Below are 13342 nucleotides of genomic sequence, written 5' to 3'. Positions count from 1 at the left end.
TATTTACACATACAATTTAAAATTTAAAATAATGGGTTAGACAAATAGACTTACAGACCGACTAATACACAAGGTAACAGGGATCAGAACTACAATTCAGTGTTTTAAAGTACAGAGGAGAACCATATAGAAAACAATAGGGAGGGAAAAGTGCAATCAAAGAAGAAAACTAATATAAAATTTAAGCATAATTTAAAGATTAAAAGCATCTTTAAAAAGAAAACTTTTTAAATTACTTTTTTAAACAACTCAAGTCGTTTTCCTCTCTTAAATGCTGAGGCTTGGCATTCCAAAGCTGCGGTGCCATCACCGAAAACATATCATGTCATCATGTTCCAATAACTTTCAAAAACGGGACTACTATAAGCTTTTGATTAGTCGACCGGAGAAAAAGTGCTATAAGGGATAAGTAATTTATCAATGAATTGAGGTTTTACATGATCATATTTTTTTACCATTGTGGATGAGTTTAACGGCAGTATTCTGAATTATCTGAAGGCGCTTTTTTTCTTTTTGTTCAGTACTTATTAATAAAGAGTTACAGTAGTCAAGTTTTGCAATAAAGAGTGGATTAATATATTTAACGATTTAAGCTCCAGAAACTTAGGGCTCCTTTTACAAAGCCACGCTAGCGGTTTAATGTGCGTAATAGCGCATGCTAAACCGCCAGCTGCGCTAGCCGCTACCGCCTCCTCTTGAGCAGGCGGTAGTTTTTCGGCCAGCGTGGGGGTTAGCGCGTGATTAAAAGTCGCGGCTTTGTAAAAGGAGCCCTTAGAAATTGAGCGAATCATTCGCAGCCTATAAAAGCAGGATTTAATATTACTTATGTGTTTGTGATAGGAGAGTTTATCGCCCATTGCTCTAGTCTTTAGGCCAGTGTCCAATGGCATAGCAAGGGTGAGAGGCGCCCCTCCCCCACCCTCGTCTCGGCCTCCCCCGCTCCCTCCTACCACATGTGTGCCCCCCTTTCCTTCCCCATACCTCTAGTTTACCGCCGGGAGCAACAAGAATTTCAATGTGCTCCTCGCAACCCCATCGTCTCTCCCGCCGAGGCCACTTCCTATGTGCGGCACCCAGAAGTGACGAGGAGCATGTTAAAGTTGTTTGCTCATGGCAGCGAACAACCAGAGGTACGGGGGAAAGGGGGCGCACGCGCGGCGAGGGGAGGATTGGGATGAGGCGGGGCACCACGGGAAGTCGCAAGGTTGCTGTGGAAACTCACGGCAGCCATTTCCTGCGCGGGGCGGGAGCATAGGAGGATCATTCCTGCCCCAGTTCACGGCTGGACCACCAGGTTGTGCAAGATAGACTTTCTCAGGTGCGGGAAGTGGGACGGAAGTGGGGGTGGTGCGGAACCAGCCAGGACCAGGACATAGGAGAGGTTGCTCCTGTCCCGGTTCACTGCTGGGCCACCAGGCCTCAAGGCAAACCAGAGAAGGCCTGGAATAGGTCGGGGAAGGGGCGGGGGGTGTAAAGCCAGCCCAGACAGTATAAGGTAGGGGTTGCTTCTGTCCCAGCTCACCGCTGGACCACCAGGGCTTAAGGCAGGCCTGGGGTAGGCCTGTAACAGGTTGGGGAGGGGGCAGAGCCGGTCTTATTATGCAAACTCTGTTATGTTTTATTATGTATGTAAACTTGTAACTCGTTTTGAGCTCTTCTAAGAGGATGGGATATAAATCCAAATAAATAAGCTCCTGTCTCAGCTCACCACAGGACCACCAATACCTTTGGTTTATACTTGAGTTGACATTTTTTCCCCCTGTTCTGGGAGAAAAAAAAGTTACCTCGATTTATATTTAGATCGGTTTATGTTCGAGTATATATGGTATTGAAGAAGTGCACAATAGAATGATATAAGGGTTGGATTTTTAAGCAAAAATCATATTAGGAACCCTGGGTTGCAATTTAGATTGACCGACAGTGTACTTGAAAAGATCTACTCTGCAACCATATCATGAGTCTTGTATCTACTTGTCCTGCTACCTGTGAAAGCTGAAACCAGAAAAACATACCAAATTCTTACTTTACAAATGAACCAGAAAGAGGGAATAACGGGGTAGATTCACTAAGCTCGGAATCACGCCTCCAACCGACTGCACGGATCGCTAAATAGCGATCTTGACGTATGCGCAGATGGTCTACGCATGCTTACAGAGCAGCAAACTTTTTTTAAAAAACTTTACTTTTTAGTTTTTATAGCGAGCCTGTGGTTTTAACCCGCTTTAAACCCTCGGGTTAAAGCCACGGGCTCGCTCTGCAGGGGAAGGCCAGGAGAGTCGGGGCAGAAGCAGGGTGGCGATCGGGGTAGAGAGCTGGAAAGTCGGGACAGAGAGAGCAGGAGAGTCGGGGCAGAAGCAGGGCGTCGATCGGGGCAGAGAGCAGGAAAGTCGGGGCAGATAGCAGGAGATGCAGTCGCTTGTTTGATGATCGGCCAGCATACTCGGTGTTCCAGTTTTTTGTTAGTGAATCGCTGCCTGCCTACTTTACATGCCGTTTCCCCTCATTTGCATGCACAGATCGGATTGGAGGATGATCGGCCACGAGGTTAGTGAATCGGGTCGGAGGGAAATCAGGTCGCTAAGTGGGCTTAGTGAATCTAGCCCAATGTAAGCTAAGAGTAAAGAGAGACTGACCAAGAGAAACAGTTGCAGGAACTCCCTTACCTCTATTATGAAGGAATGGAAATCTGAACTAAGATTATTTTTAAGATTCAACAGTTTTTATCAATGACATACTGGTAACCAACGACAGTAGGAAATTACAAGCAGGAAACAAGGCCATCCATAAGGCAGCCTAAGTAACAAACCCCCCAACCCCACCCCTTGCAAAAGAAATAACAAACCTCAGATCAAGTCAACCCCCACCTCCCTCCCACCCAAGAAGACCACAGGTACTAAGTGGAAGGTATGCATCCAGCGTGGCGGGTAATTTAATAATTATGTAAAGTAGCAGAAAGAATGGTATCTGATCTCCCTGAGCAAAGGATACCTTTACAGAGGGAATAAATGTTTGTATGGGGGGGAGAGAAGGAAGGATAAAGACAAAAGAAGAGGGAGTCTGCACAATTCCGTTTTTGAACTAAGGCTATTTTTAACATATTTATCCCTTGGGAACCTGTTTTAAGGTAAGAATGTGTTTTTATTAATGTGGATAATGTGTGATGTTATGTCTGTCTATTTTATGATGTTTTGAAACCGGAAACCACCTAGACCTATGGCGGTATATAAATGTATGAAATAAATAAATTAATTAATTATAGGCTCCTTTTAACAAGCAGCAGTAGAGCCTTTTACCGTGGGCCAGTGAGGTAAATGCTCCAATGCTCATTCAATTCCTATGAGCATCAGCACATTTACTTCACTGGCCCGCAGTACCACTGCTTGATAAAAGGAACCCTATATGCCTTCAAATTTTAGCATTTTTAATTGGAGAGTTTTTGCAGATTTTTCCACGTTTTTGACATATTGAGGTTTGTACACACATCCTGTGCACCATTTTTTTTTTTTAAGATTTTACCTTTCATTATTTATGGCCTCTTCTATCAAACTGCGCTAGCAGTTTTTAGCGCAGAGAGCCGTGCTGAATGGCCCGCGCTGCTCCCGACACTCATAGGAACTCTATGAGCATCGGGAGCAGCGCGGGCCATTCAGCACGGCTCTCTGTGCTAAAAACTGCTAGTGCAGTTTGATAGAAGAGGCCCTTAGTGTTCTCCGCAATTTTTAATCTGTTTTTCAAATGATGTGATTTCTTTTCTTTCACTTTTTTTCCTGTATGTAAATTTTTGATGCAAATAAAAAGTTCATCCTACTGTTAAAATTACATTAAAAATAGAATAAGATTTATTCATGTGTGTGAGAGTAATAGTAAGATTTATGTGTGTGCTCGCGTGTGTGTGTGGGGGGGGGGTAGATATGCTTTTTTCCTGAGATATACTATTAGGTTCTGTCAATTTGGAACAGAGATTTATTTATCTAGCATGCTTTATAAACCTAACTTTTTATTATGCACAAACAGTAATATTTTCATGGCTGTTCTACTGCTGAGGTCTGTACTAGATAATCCATTCAATTGTACTGTATAAATAGCAGCCCTGCCAGGGTGTTTGTTTTTTTAAGTGACCCACACTTGATGGTCCTTTTACTTGGAAATAATTTAAATTGCTCAGTTCTGGTTTCCTACATCCCTATTATGTTTTAACTATTTTATATTCTCTAGTAGTTTATATTCAGGCATTGGTTCCCCTACATGTGCAACCTTTTAAGCATTTAGGTGCCTGCCTAGGTAAAGTCTTTCTTTTATATCTTGGTGGAAATTCTTATTTCTGATTCTAAATAATTTGGAGATCTGTGTTAGAGAATAACACGGGGGAAAAATCTGTCCCCGCGACTACTGTCCCTGTCACCGCCTCGTCCCCGCGACCACTGTCTCCGCAGCATTCATACAAGCCTCAGTACTGCAACATTTAGCTTATTCCTTCCTTATAAATCAAAGTTCTGGCTGCTGAATTAGAGAAAGAGATGTTCAGCTGGCAGGGCTTTGTTTATAAATTTTTATCAACACAACTAATATACTACTTTATCCTTAAGCAAAAAATAAATAAATATAAATTTTTTTTCTACCTTTGTTGTCTGGTTTCTGCTTTCTTCATCTTCTCATTCAATTCATTTCATCCACTGTCTGTCTTCTCTCTGCATCTTCCATTTGTTCCAGTCTGTTATTGTGCCTCTCCCTTCACCCCCTCCCCAATTGGTCTGGCACCCATCTTTTTCCCTCCGCTCCCCCCATAGTCTGACATCTCTGTCTTCTTCCCTTCTCCCCACTCTCTGTTTCCCATTTCCTTTCAGCGTCTTCTCCCCACTCTGTCTTCCCCATTTCTCTTCCCAGAAGTTGCGTCAGAGGAGAAGCTTCCACCCACAGACACATGCAACTGAACGCAAGCTCTGACGGCTTTGAAGTTACTCAATCTGAAAACACGCCACGAAGGTAAGGGGGAGGGAGGGAGATAGATAGATTCGGATAAGTAGGAAGGAGGGAGAGGGCCACGCGCGATCTGTGACCACACACATTCCCTCCCTTAACTGTGGGGACAAGGCCATTCACCACTCCATGGGGCAGTGGATGGCCTTGTCCCCATACCCGCAAGTGAGCACTCCCCCCCCCCACTGTGTCATTCTCTACTCTGACTCTCTCTCTGTTTAATATTGTATTTTTTTAATAAAAAAATTAGGCTCTTACGTACCTTGCTAATATCTTTTCCTGTAAATAAGGTGTGTCATGCTGAACAGTAGGGTAATCTCCCCATGCTCAGAAGCAGTGCAGAAGGAATCCACTCTAGTTTTTCAATTCCTCCTCCTTCACCAAAGGACTCTGCTGCCCCTTCAGTTTGTACCAAATAGGTGATAGTCCTATATAGAAATACATAAGAAGGAGGAGTATGAAGAGATTCCCCGACATACAGTTCTGTTCTGCTCTGAAAAAATACAACAAAATGTTAACATAGAAATTGAACAATTAAAACATTGGCAAAACATACTAATCAGAAACCATTAAGGAGCTTGAACAGTCTTCCAATATTTCATAACAAAAGATCAATTTTCATACCCTTGAGGTCTGACATCCAAAATTTCAATTTTGACTCGAACTTTCTGATTGAGACAGTAAGCAGGAAGAGAAATCACTGACAGGGTGGGGATTCAGAATGACACACCATATTTACTGGAAAATATATTAGCAAGGTAAGAACCTAATCTCTTTTTCCAGTACAATAAGTGTATCATGCTGAACACTAGGGACGTACAAAAGCAATCCCAGGAATTTAGGATGGGACCTCTGCACCTACTCAGAACACTGAGGAACCAAACGCGGTGTTTTCTCTTGCCGCCACATCCACTCTGTAAAACTTGGAGAATGCATGAAGAGTGGACCAGGTCGCTGCTCCACAAATCTCGGGTGAAATCACTCGAGCTTCCACCCACAAAGGATGCTTAGCCATCACGTAGCCTGGCGTCATGTCATGCAAGGATTTGAACGCTAGCATCAGGCCCTTGAAGACACAACATTTGGCTATGGGTAGCCAGTGAGCCGATGCTAGAGCCTGGGAGACAGAGTTATGGGCAATGAGGTTTTTTAGAAGCCTGATCGCCGCATTTTGAACACACTGGAGACGATGTATGTTCTTCGCCATGAGACCATTGAATACCGCATTGCAGTAATCCATGCAGAAGAGTACTAAGACATAGAGTAGTTGGACAAAGTTGGACTCTGAAAAGTAGTTCCTTATTTTTCGGAGTTGTCATAAGTAGTAAAATGAGGAAGATACCACCTGAAAGATTTGGTCAGAAAGCAACAGGTTGCCATCAAGGTGTATTCCTAGGCTGCACACTTGGTCTTTTAAACCAGTTAAACCAGTCTAAGGGATTGGTGAATTTGAGCTTAAAACCTCTCTGAATGATCTCCAGCACCCAACGGTCTGACGAGATCTAAACCCAGGCCTCCACGTACTCCAAGAGCCACCTCCCTATCCTCAGGATCTGACATCATTGTTCTTTCTTGGAGCCTGAAGTGGGACAAGAACTGGAGGCTTGATTCCACCTAGGTCCTGAAAACCTCTGTCTTGATCCCTGATAGGCTCTCTGAACTGATGCACCTCCTGAGTATTACCAAAAGCATCTGAAGCCATGAAAATTAAACTGCCCTGAACCTTTCAAGGTTCACAGTCTGTTGTCATGTAAAGACTTTGACTGATGATCTGCCACTCTGGTCATAAGAAGAATTTGTCCCTTGAAAGGAAGTCTGCTGAGTGTAACATAGTAGATGACGGCAGATAAAGACCCAAATGGTCCATCCAGTCTGCCCAACCTGATTCAATTTAAATTTTTTTTTCTCTTCTTCTTAGCTATTTCTGGGCAAGAATCCAAAGCTCTGCCCGGTACTGTGCTTAGGTTCCAACTACTGAAGGCTCAGTCAAAGCTCACTCCAGCCTATCTACACCCTCCTAGCCATTGAATGTTTGGTATCTCTCCCTCTCTCTCTCAAACTGAAATCCCCAGCTCCAATCCAGCATCTCTCTCATTCTCAAACTCCATTTCCCACCTTCCAACTAAAAAATTACACAGGGACCGAAATTTCACCCATCCCCACAAATAATCTCCTCCATCCCTGCCCTTACCCATAACCCTCAGAAGTAGTTATTTCATTTAATTATGTTACTAAAATACATTCCAAGGTTTGACAGAGACCATTTACAAAATATGCATTCTTCCCAATTAATATTTCCAAATGAGCAAAGGCACTTTATTAATTTTGAAATATTAATTGTAAGTGGGTCTATGCCAGAGCCTCTAATGAATTTTGTACACATAAGGGCTCAATCTAATTCTCCCTGAAAAATAATGTTGCACTGCTTTGAATCCCAAATTGAATTTGTGTTCACTCCAATTGTGTTCACTACATCAAATATAGAAATCTTTCAAGCAAGCAGAACAGATCATATATAAAAGGAAAGAAAATTCAAAATAGAAAAGCAGAAAAAGTGTAGTCATTGCACAGACACATATGTACCAGAATGAAACATGGGAAAACAAATCCTTAATCCTAAAGGAAACTGCCACAAGGCAATAAAATATAGTAGATCCTGCTACCAGGCCAGAATTATAATCTCAGAAGGAACAATAACTACCATCAACAGAACCTGGCACTACCTTTGCCTTTATAAATCAATTTTACTGTTACTATTATTTTATACATTATCTCTCTACCATTAGCTTTTATGTTCATGCTCATATACAGTGGTTCTACTCAATTGCTACACTCAGTATATATAGATTGTCAAACCTGTTTCTTCTCTTCAATATCACTAAAATCATACTCCTGGCGGAATTCTGCATGACTGCGCAATGCAGAATTTGCACAGAATTGCACAGTCACACAGAATCCCCCCCTTTCCTGCACAGAATCTTAGAAGGTGTCAGCAATCGGCAGTGGCGTAGCAAGGGTAGGAGATGCTTGGGGCAGTAGCACCCCTGCACCCTCCTCTTGCACCCCCTCCTTCAGTGCCCCCATGCCACAATCACGCCCTCCTTTCCCCCGTACCTCTTTAAATCTTTACCAGCACGTGTAGCTTCTCTGGTCTGCAGCTCGTGCTGGCGTTGGCTTTCCCTCTGTCATTTTCTGGTTGCTCAGGCTGGTAAAGATTTGAAGAGGTACCAGGGAAGGGGGGCACGAGCATGACGTGGTGGGGGTGGTAGTGTGGTGCTGGTGCCCCCACCAAGACAGCGCCCGGGGCTACTGGCTTGGGGTATCAGCAGCAATTCTCACATGCTCCCTGCCGCTAACCCGGAAGCCTTACTAGGAAGAGTACAGGGAAGGGGAGGAAGGAAAGTTGCTGGCAGGGGGAGAGGAGGGGAGGGACAAAGGAAAGATGCTGACACAGGGGAGGGTGAGGAAGGAAAGATGCTGGCACATGGGGAGGGAAGGGAATCATGCATGGTGAGGGGAGAGGGTGAAATGTTGCAGGAAGAGATAGTGCATGGAGGGGGATAGAGAGGTTTGACTCAGGGCACATGGAAGGGGGAGAGAGAGACTGTGGACAGTAGGAAAGAATCAGAAATGTTGGATATGACAGAGGAAGGGAGCCAATGTTGCATGGGGGAGAGATGCAAGGGAGGGGGAGAGAAGTGTTGGACATGGGGGTGGATGAGGGGGCGAGAGATACACAGGGGAAGGAGATTTTCGATCCAGGAGCAGAATGGAGTGATAGAGAGATGCATGGCAATGAGAGTGAGGGAAGAGAATAGGAAAAACTCTGGAACTCCCGGTGCATCACTTAACACAGCGCTTTGGTGGTAAAATCACTGTGCAACTAGTCCTCCGAGCGCTGGCTTCGAAAATTCAACATAACCGCACTCGGTCTCCGCCCGAGCTAACGCAGCCAAGCTGACACCGCCACCTGCGCCGGCCAGCAGCAACCTCAAAGGTCATCCTCTCTCACCTGCCGGCGCGTGGGTGCGTCGATCCCCACGTGCAGCACGATTCGGGCGGACGCAGGAGTCGCCGCGCGCATGCGCCACACGATCAGGTGACCTCCGACGCCGCTGGCCTCCTACCTAAACCTGCGCGAGTCTCGCTGCTTTCCGTACTGCTCTCTCTCTACTTCCTGACTTGTCTTCGAGAAAGCAGATTGGTTGGTGATGAGCCACGCCTTCCCCCTGGCGTTGCTCTAGCAATTTTCCCGCGTCTCTCCTCGCAGTAGCGCAATTTTTTTCGCCTCAAACCCGGAAGTGTCCGAGGGAGCGAGGTTCTGTCAGAGGGGACGGGGCACCGGAGAAGGAAAGCTGCGGGACTGGTGGTGGGTGACTTTAAGGTATTAGTTGGGCGGTGGGACCGGGATGAGCTTCTGAGGGAAAGGAAGGAGAGGGGGGAGACGTGTTGTTACCGGGGAGTGATTGAGGGGTGGCGGCGGGACGGTCCCCCGGTGTCTGAATGCGTGGTCAAGAGGGGCGTTGGCAGCTGAATGGGTGCCACCTGGTATCTCTGCGTATTTCTAACCACCCTTCTACCCTCCGGATTTCTCACTTCCGCTATTTCCTGTGTATGCGCATTAAAAAAAAATTATTAGCCAAGTAGACTTGGAAGAGCCATTGTTTATCAACAGTGAAGAACATCAACTTTTTGATACTTAGAACCTTTACTGACCTTTGTCGAAAAGACAGAATTTTGAGCGTGATTGGATTGCTCTCCACTTGGCCTCTGGAGCTGTCCTGAATATATACCGTGTTTCCCCGAAAATAAGACATTGCCTTTTATTCATTTTGGACCCAAAAAAGCCACTAGGTCTTATTTTCGGGGATGTCTTATTTTTTTTTTTCGTGTACAATGATCATCTCTCCCTTCCTGTTCTCCACTCCAATTCTTCCTATTTCCTTTCTCTCCCCCACATGTCCAGCATCTTTCCTCCCCTCTCACCCATCCCCTTGTGCAGTATCTTTCTATCCCTCCCTCCCATCCCTTGTGCAGCAGAACCTTTGCAGCTTGTATCTCCCTTCCCATCCCTTACAGCTTCTATCCCTCCCTTCCTCCCATGCCCCCAAGTAGCATCTTTCTATCCTACCCCTGCTGCTGCACTCCCCCCCCCCTCTCCGACCCATCTCTCCCTCCTACCGTGAGACAGAAAGAAATGTATCTTCTAACAAACTGGCAACATTGGCAGCAAGCTAGACAGGCTCCTTTGTGGCCTGGGCTGTTCCTCTGCCGCATCAACAACGCGGTAGAGGAACGGCCCAGGCCACGAAGGAGCCTGTCTAGCTTGCTGCCAACGTTGCCAGTTTATTATAAGGAACATTTTTTTTCAGTTTAGCGGTTGGAGAGAGAGATGGGGGGCTGGGAGGGGGGAGTGCTGCTGCTTCCGGCGACTAGGGCTTATTTTCAGGGATAGGGCTTATATTAAGATCTACACTGAAAATCATGCTAGGACTTATTTTCAGGGAAACACGGTAGTAGTCCTGTATCTTTCTGCCATGTTCTTTGTTGCATAGTTCATAATCTCATCTGTTACACCAGATAACCCTCCATCTCCACTCTGTTTTCCCCATTATCCCCCTCAGTTGTGACCAATCTCACTTTAGTATTCCTCCTACTACTGAACTTCATACATAGCTCTCCATCTCCCCTCTCCCTGTATTTATTACCTATTTGTTATCTTAAAAATTACACATCTCCAAATAGTTGTATGCATGGTCTGCCTTGATAACATTTAACTTGGTCTTTCTGCTTTAAGGATTTTATAGACATAAAAAAAAAAAGAAGTGGAACTGATGATCTTTACTTTGAATAAAATCCATAAATGTATATATAGTAGTTTATAGTTTATTTGTATCCTGCTTTACACAAAGCGGCTCTCAAATGCATACATAATCATAAAAACAATGATGCATACATGACTGAATTATCATAAAAATTACAGTAAATGACCAGCGCTCAAACATGCACTTCCCCCTCCCTATTTGTAGTTTTAGGACGCACAATTTTGATTATTCGCAATTTCCTAAAACCAGAATCGCCCCCCTCCTACCTCCCGGACCTTACCTGATGGTCTTTCGAGGCAGGAGCAATCTTCCTACGCTCCTGCCCCGTGCAGATCACTCATCCAAAATGGCTGCCATGAGTTCCCATCGTAGTCTCGAGAGACTACGGGAACTGACGGCAGACATTTTGGATGAGTGATCTGTATGGGGTAGGAGCGTAAAAAGACCTCTAGACTACCAGGTAAGGTCCAGGATGGCGGGGTGGGTCAGAATCAGGCCAAAAGTGATTCGTGAATTTTCAGTATTCGCGGGCTGGCTGTGCCCCTAACCCCAGTGAATATTGAGGGAGGAGTGTACTACATAACATTTAATTCCTATACTTCATTGTACAAAAAAGATATCTTTATCAGTCTTTTGAAATTGCTTACATTTGCCTGCTGGTGTATTTTTTTCCATTCTTGGGGGGCCTATACAAGAAAATATACTGGCCCTGGACACCTGTCACTGGACCTAATGACATACTTTTGTAGATTTAAAACAAATAAAGTACTTCTGGATCATCAGTTCTACTTTCCTGTGGATTTTTTTTTGGAGGGGGGTTCTCTGTCCCTAGTGAAACTTCATGGTCTCCCCTTTGGGGATTTTTGTTTTATAGACTTCCACCATCAAACTTGATTACTATATCTTGGTTCTATAGCATTATAGGGCATGCATTCTGCTGTGCAGATATAAGATGGGCCTTGCTCTTTTGAGGCTCAAATAAGAGGCTTCTGATAATAACCAGGGTTCTAGTGCAAAAGGCATATCTGGGCTGTGCCCCATCTCCTCAGTGGGAGAGGCCTCAGGCATCTGGGCCAATCAGAGCCTTAGGCCCCTACCTGGTGCAATTTTGAAGAGGTGGGCATGTAGACTGGAGGGAGTAGGCATCTCTCTGGCTGGCCTTCGTCAGAAAGGGGGGCAGAGAATCCCAGTGGTGGGAGGAAGTGGGCATCCCTCCTGCCTTGGGGGGGAAGGGATCCTTACAGTGGGAACGAGTGGGCACTCCTCCTGCTGGGGGGGAACGGGGGATCCCAGTGGTGGGAGAGAGTGGACATCCCTCCTGCCGCAGGAGCGGGGATCACTGGAGGGAGTGGGCTCTGACACTGGCATAAGGCTATCTTAATTGTCGGACAACAGTGCAGTATCCTGGGGACAGGGGAGAGCAGGCAAAAGAAGAGTGGACTTCAGGATAAATTTTCCAATGGGTAATGGAGTGACTGGGCCTCTCATATAGAGCTTCCCCCTATCTCCATTATATACAAATCTCTCTCATGCATATTAGGGTATCCTAAAAATCTGACCTGTTGGTGGTCCAGGAAGACTGAGAGTAAATACCATGGTTCTGTTGGGAGGAACAGACTGAAAACTGTAGCATGCTGGACTGCTATATATAGGCACCTACACAGCCCTGAACACAGCAGAATACCTCACCTCAGTCACACATAGAATAAAGGCATAGCATCGTTTGATACAGATTAAAAGAGTGGTTCCATAGGATGCTCCTCATTTTTATTTTTCAAATGATACATCAACAGTATTTCCTACCCTATATTCCTTTTTTTAAAAAAAAGGATGACAAACGTCATTACTTTTCTCTTTCATTTACTTTTGGTCATCACATTTTACGGTTATCTGCTATCTCTCTCCCTCAAGCTGCTAATCACACTTGCTAAAAATTTTTTTTTTTAAAGCCCCTTTTTGACTTCACTTGAGCTGTTCCCCTTACTCCATGTGTAATCTGCTGAGAATAGAATTGGCACCTATAGCTGCTGCTTTTTTCATGCTAACATAACATGGACCTATTCAATTTACAAAAGACAAAACCAGCACATTAACTGTTGAATTTACAATCAAAACCATATGATAATCATTTTCTGAATTTACTAAACAGATAAGTTTTCATTAATCTTCTAAAATGCTTATAAAAGAATGATTGTGAAATTAATGGTTGAATTATAGACTCCTGTTTACCCACTTGATAGGAAAGTAGATTGGTTACATATTTTTCTAGACTTGCTTTCCTTTACTGACAGAAAAGTGAAATAAGTAATATTTCACCAAGATCATTTTGCTAAAGAAATTGAATGATGAGCATATAAATAAGGAGAAACTAAACCAAACGTGATCTTGCAACAAACAATTTGAATATTGAGTAATACCCTGGCCTGGTTCATGGCAAGGAATCGGAGATACCAGGCAATGGAAGAGTGGCAGCAATAAGGCGTAATTTCAAGTTGACCTGAAAAGTTCCTGGATTCTTCAATTATTTTCCTCAGTTAACA

General features: G+C 44.5%; 1 protein-coding gene across 4 annotated transcripts in view; it reads left to right on the top strand.

Moving 5' to 3' along the window:
* The first annotated feature begins 9159 nt into the window (after positions 1-9159).
* The window catches only part of CCDC82 (coiled-coil domain containing 82), a 56407-nt gene continuing 52224 nt past the window's right edge, over positions 9160-13342 (top strand). For 2 of the 4 annotated variants that reach the window (XM_033949870.1, XM_033949871.1), the window contains exon 1: positions 9160-9346. The gene's annotated coding sequence lies outside the window, so the exon portion shown is untranslated. Of the gene's footprint in view, positions 9362-13342 lie in introns of all 4 variants that reach the window. The other 2 variants (XM_033949868.1, XM_033949869.1) reach the window with 2 other exon arrangements.

Source organism: Geotrypetes seraphini, chromosome 6 (genome assembly GCF_902459505.1).
Source record: "Geotrypetes seraphini chromosome 6, aGeoSer1.1, whole genome shotgun sequence".
NCBI classification, from domain to species: domain Eukaryota; kingdom Metazoa; phylum Chordata; class Amphibia; order Gymnophiona; family Dermophiidae; genus Geotrypetes; species Geotrypetes seraphini.
The sequence above is the reverse complement of the archived record's forward strand: the minus strand, read 5'-3'. Positions and strand labels throughout refer to the sequence as shown.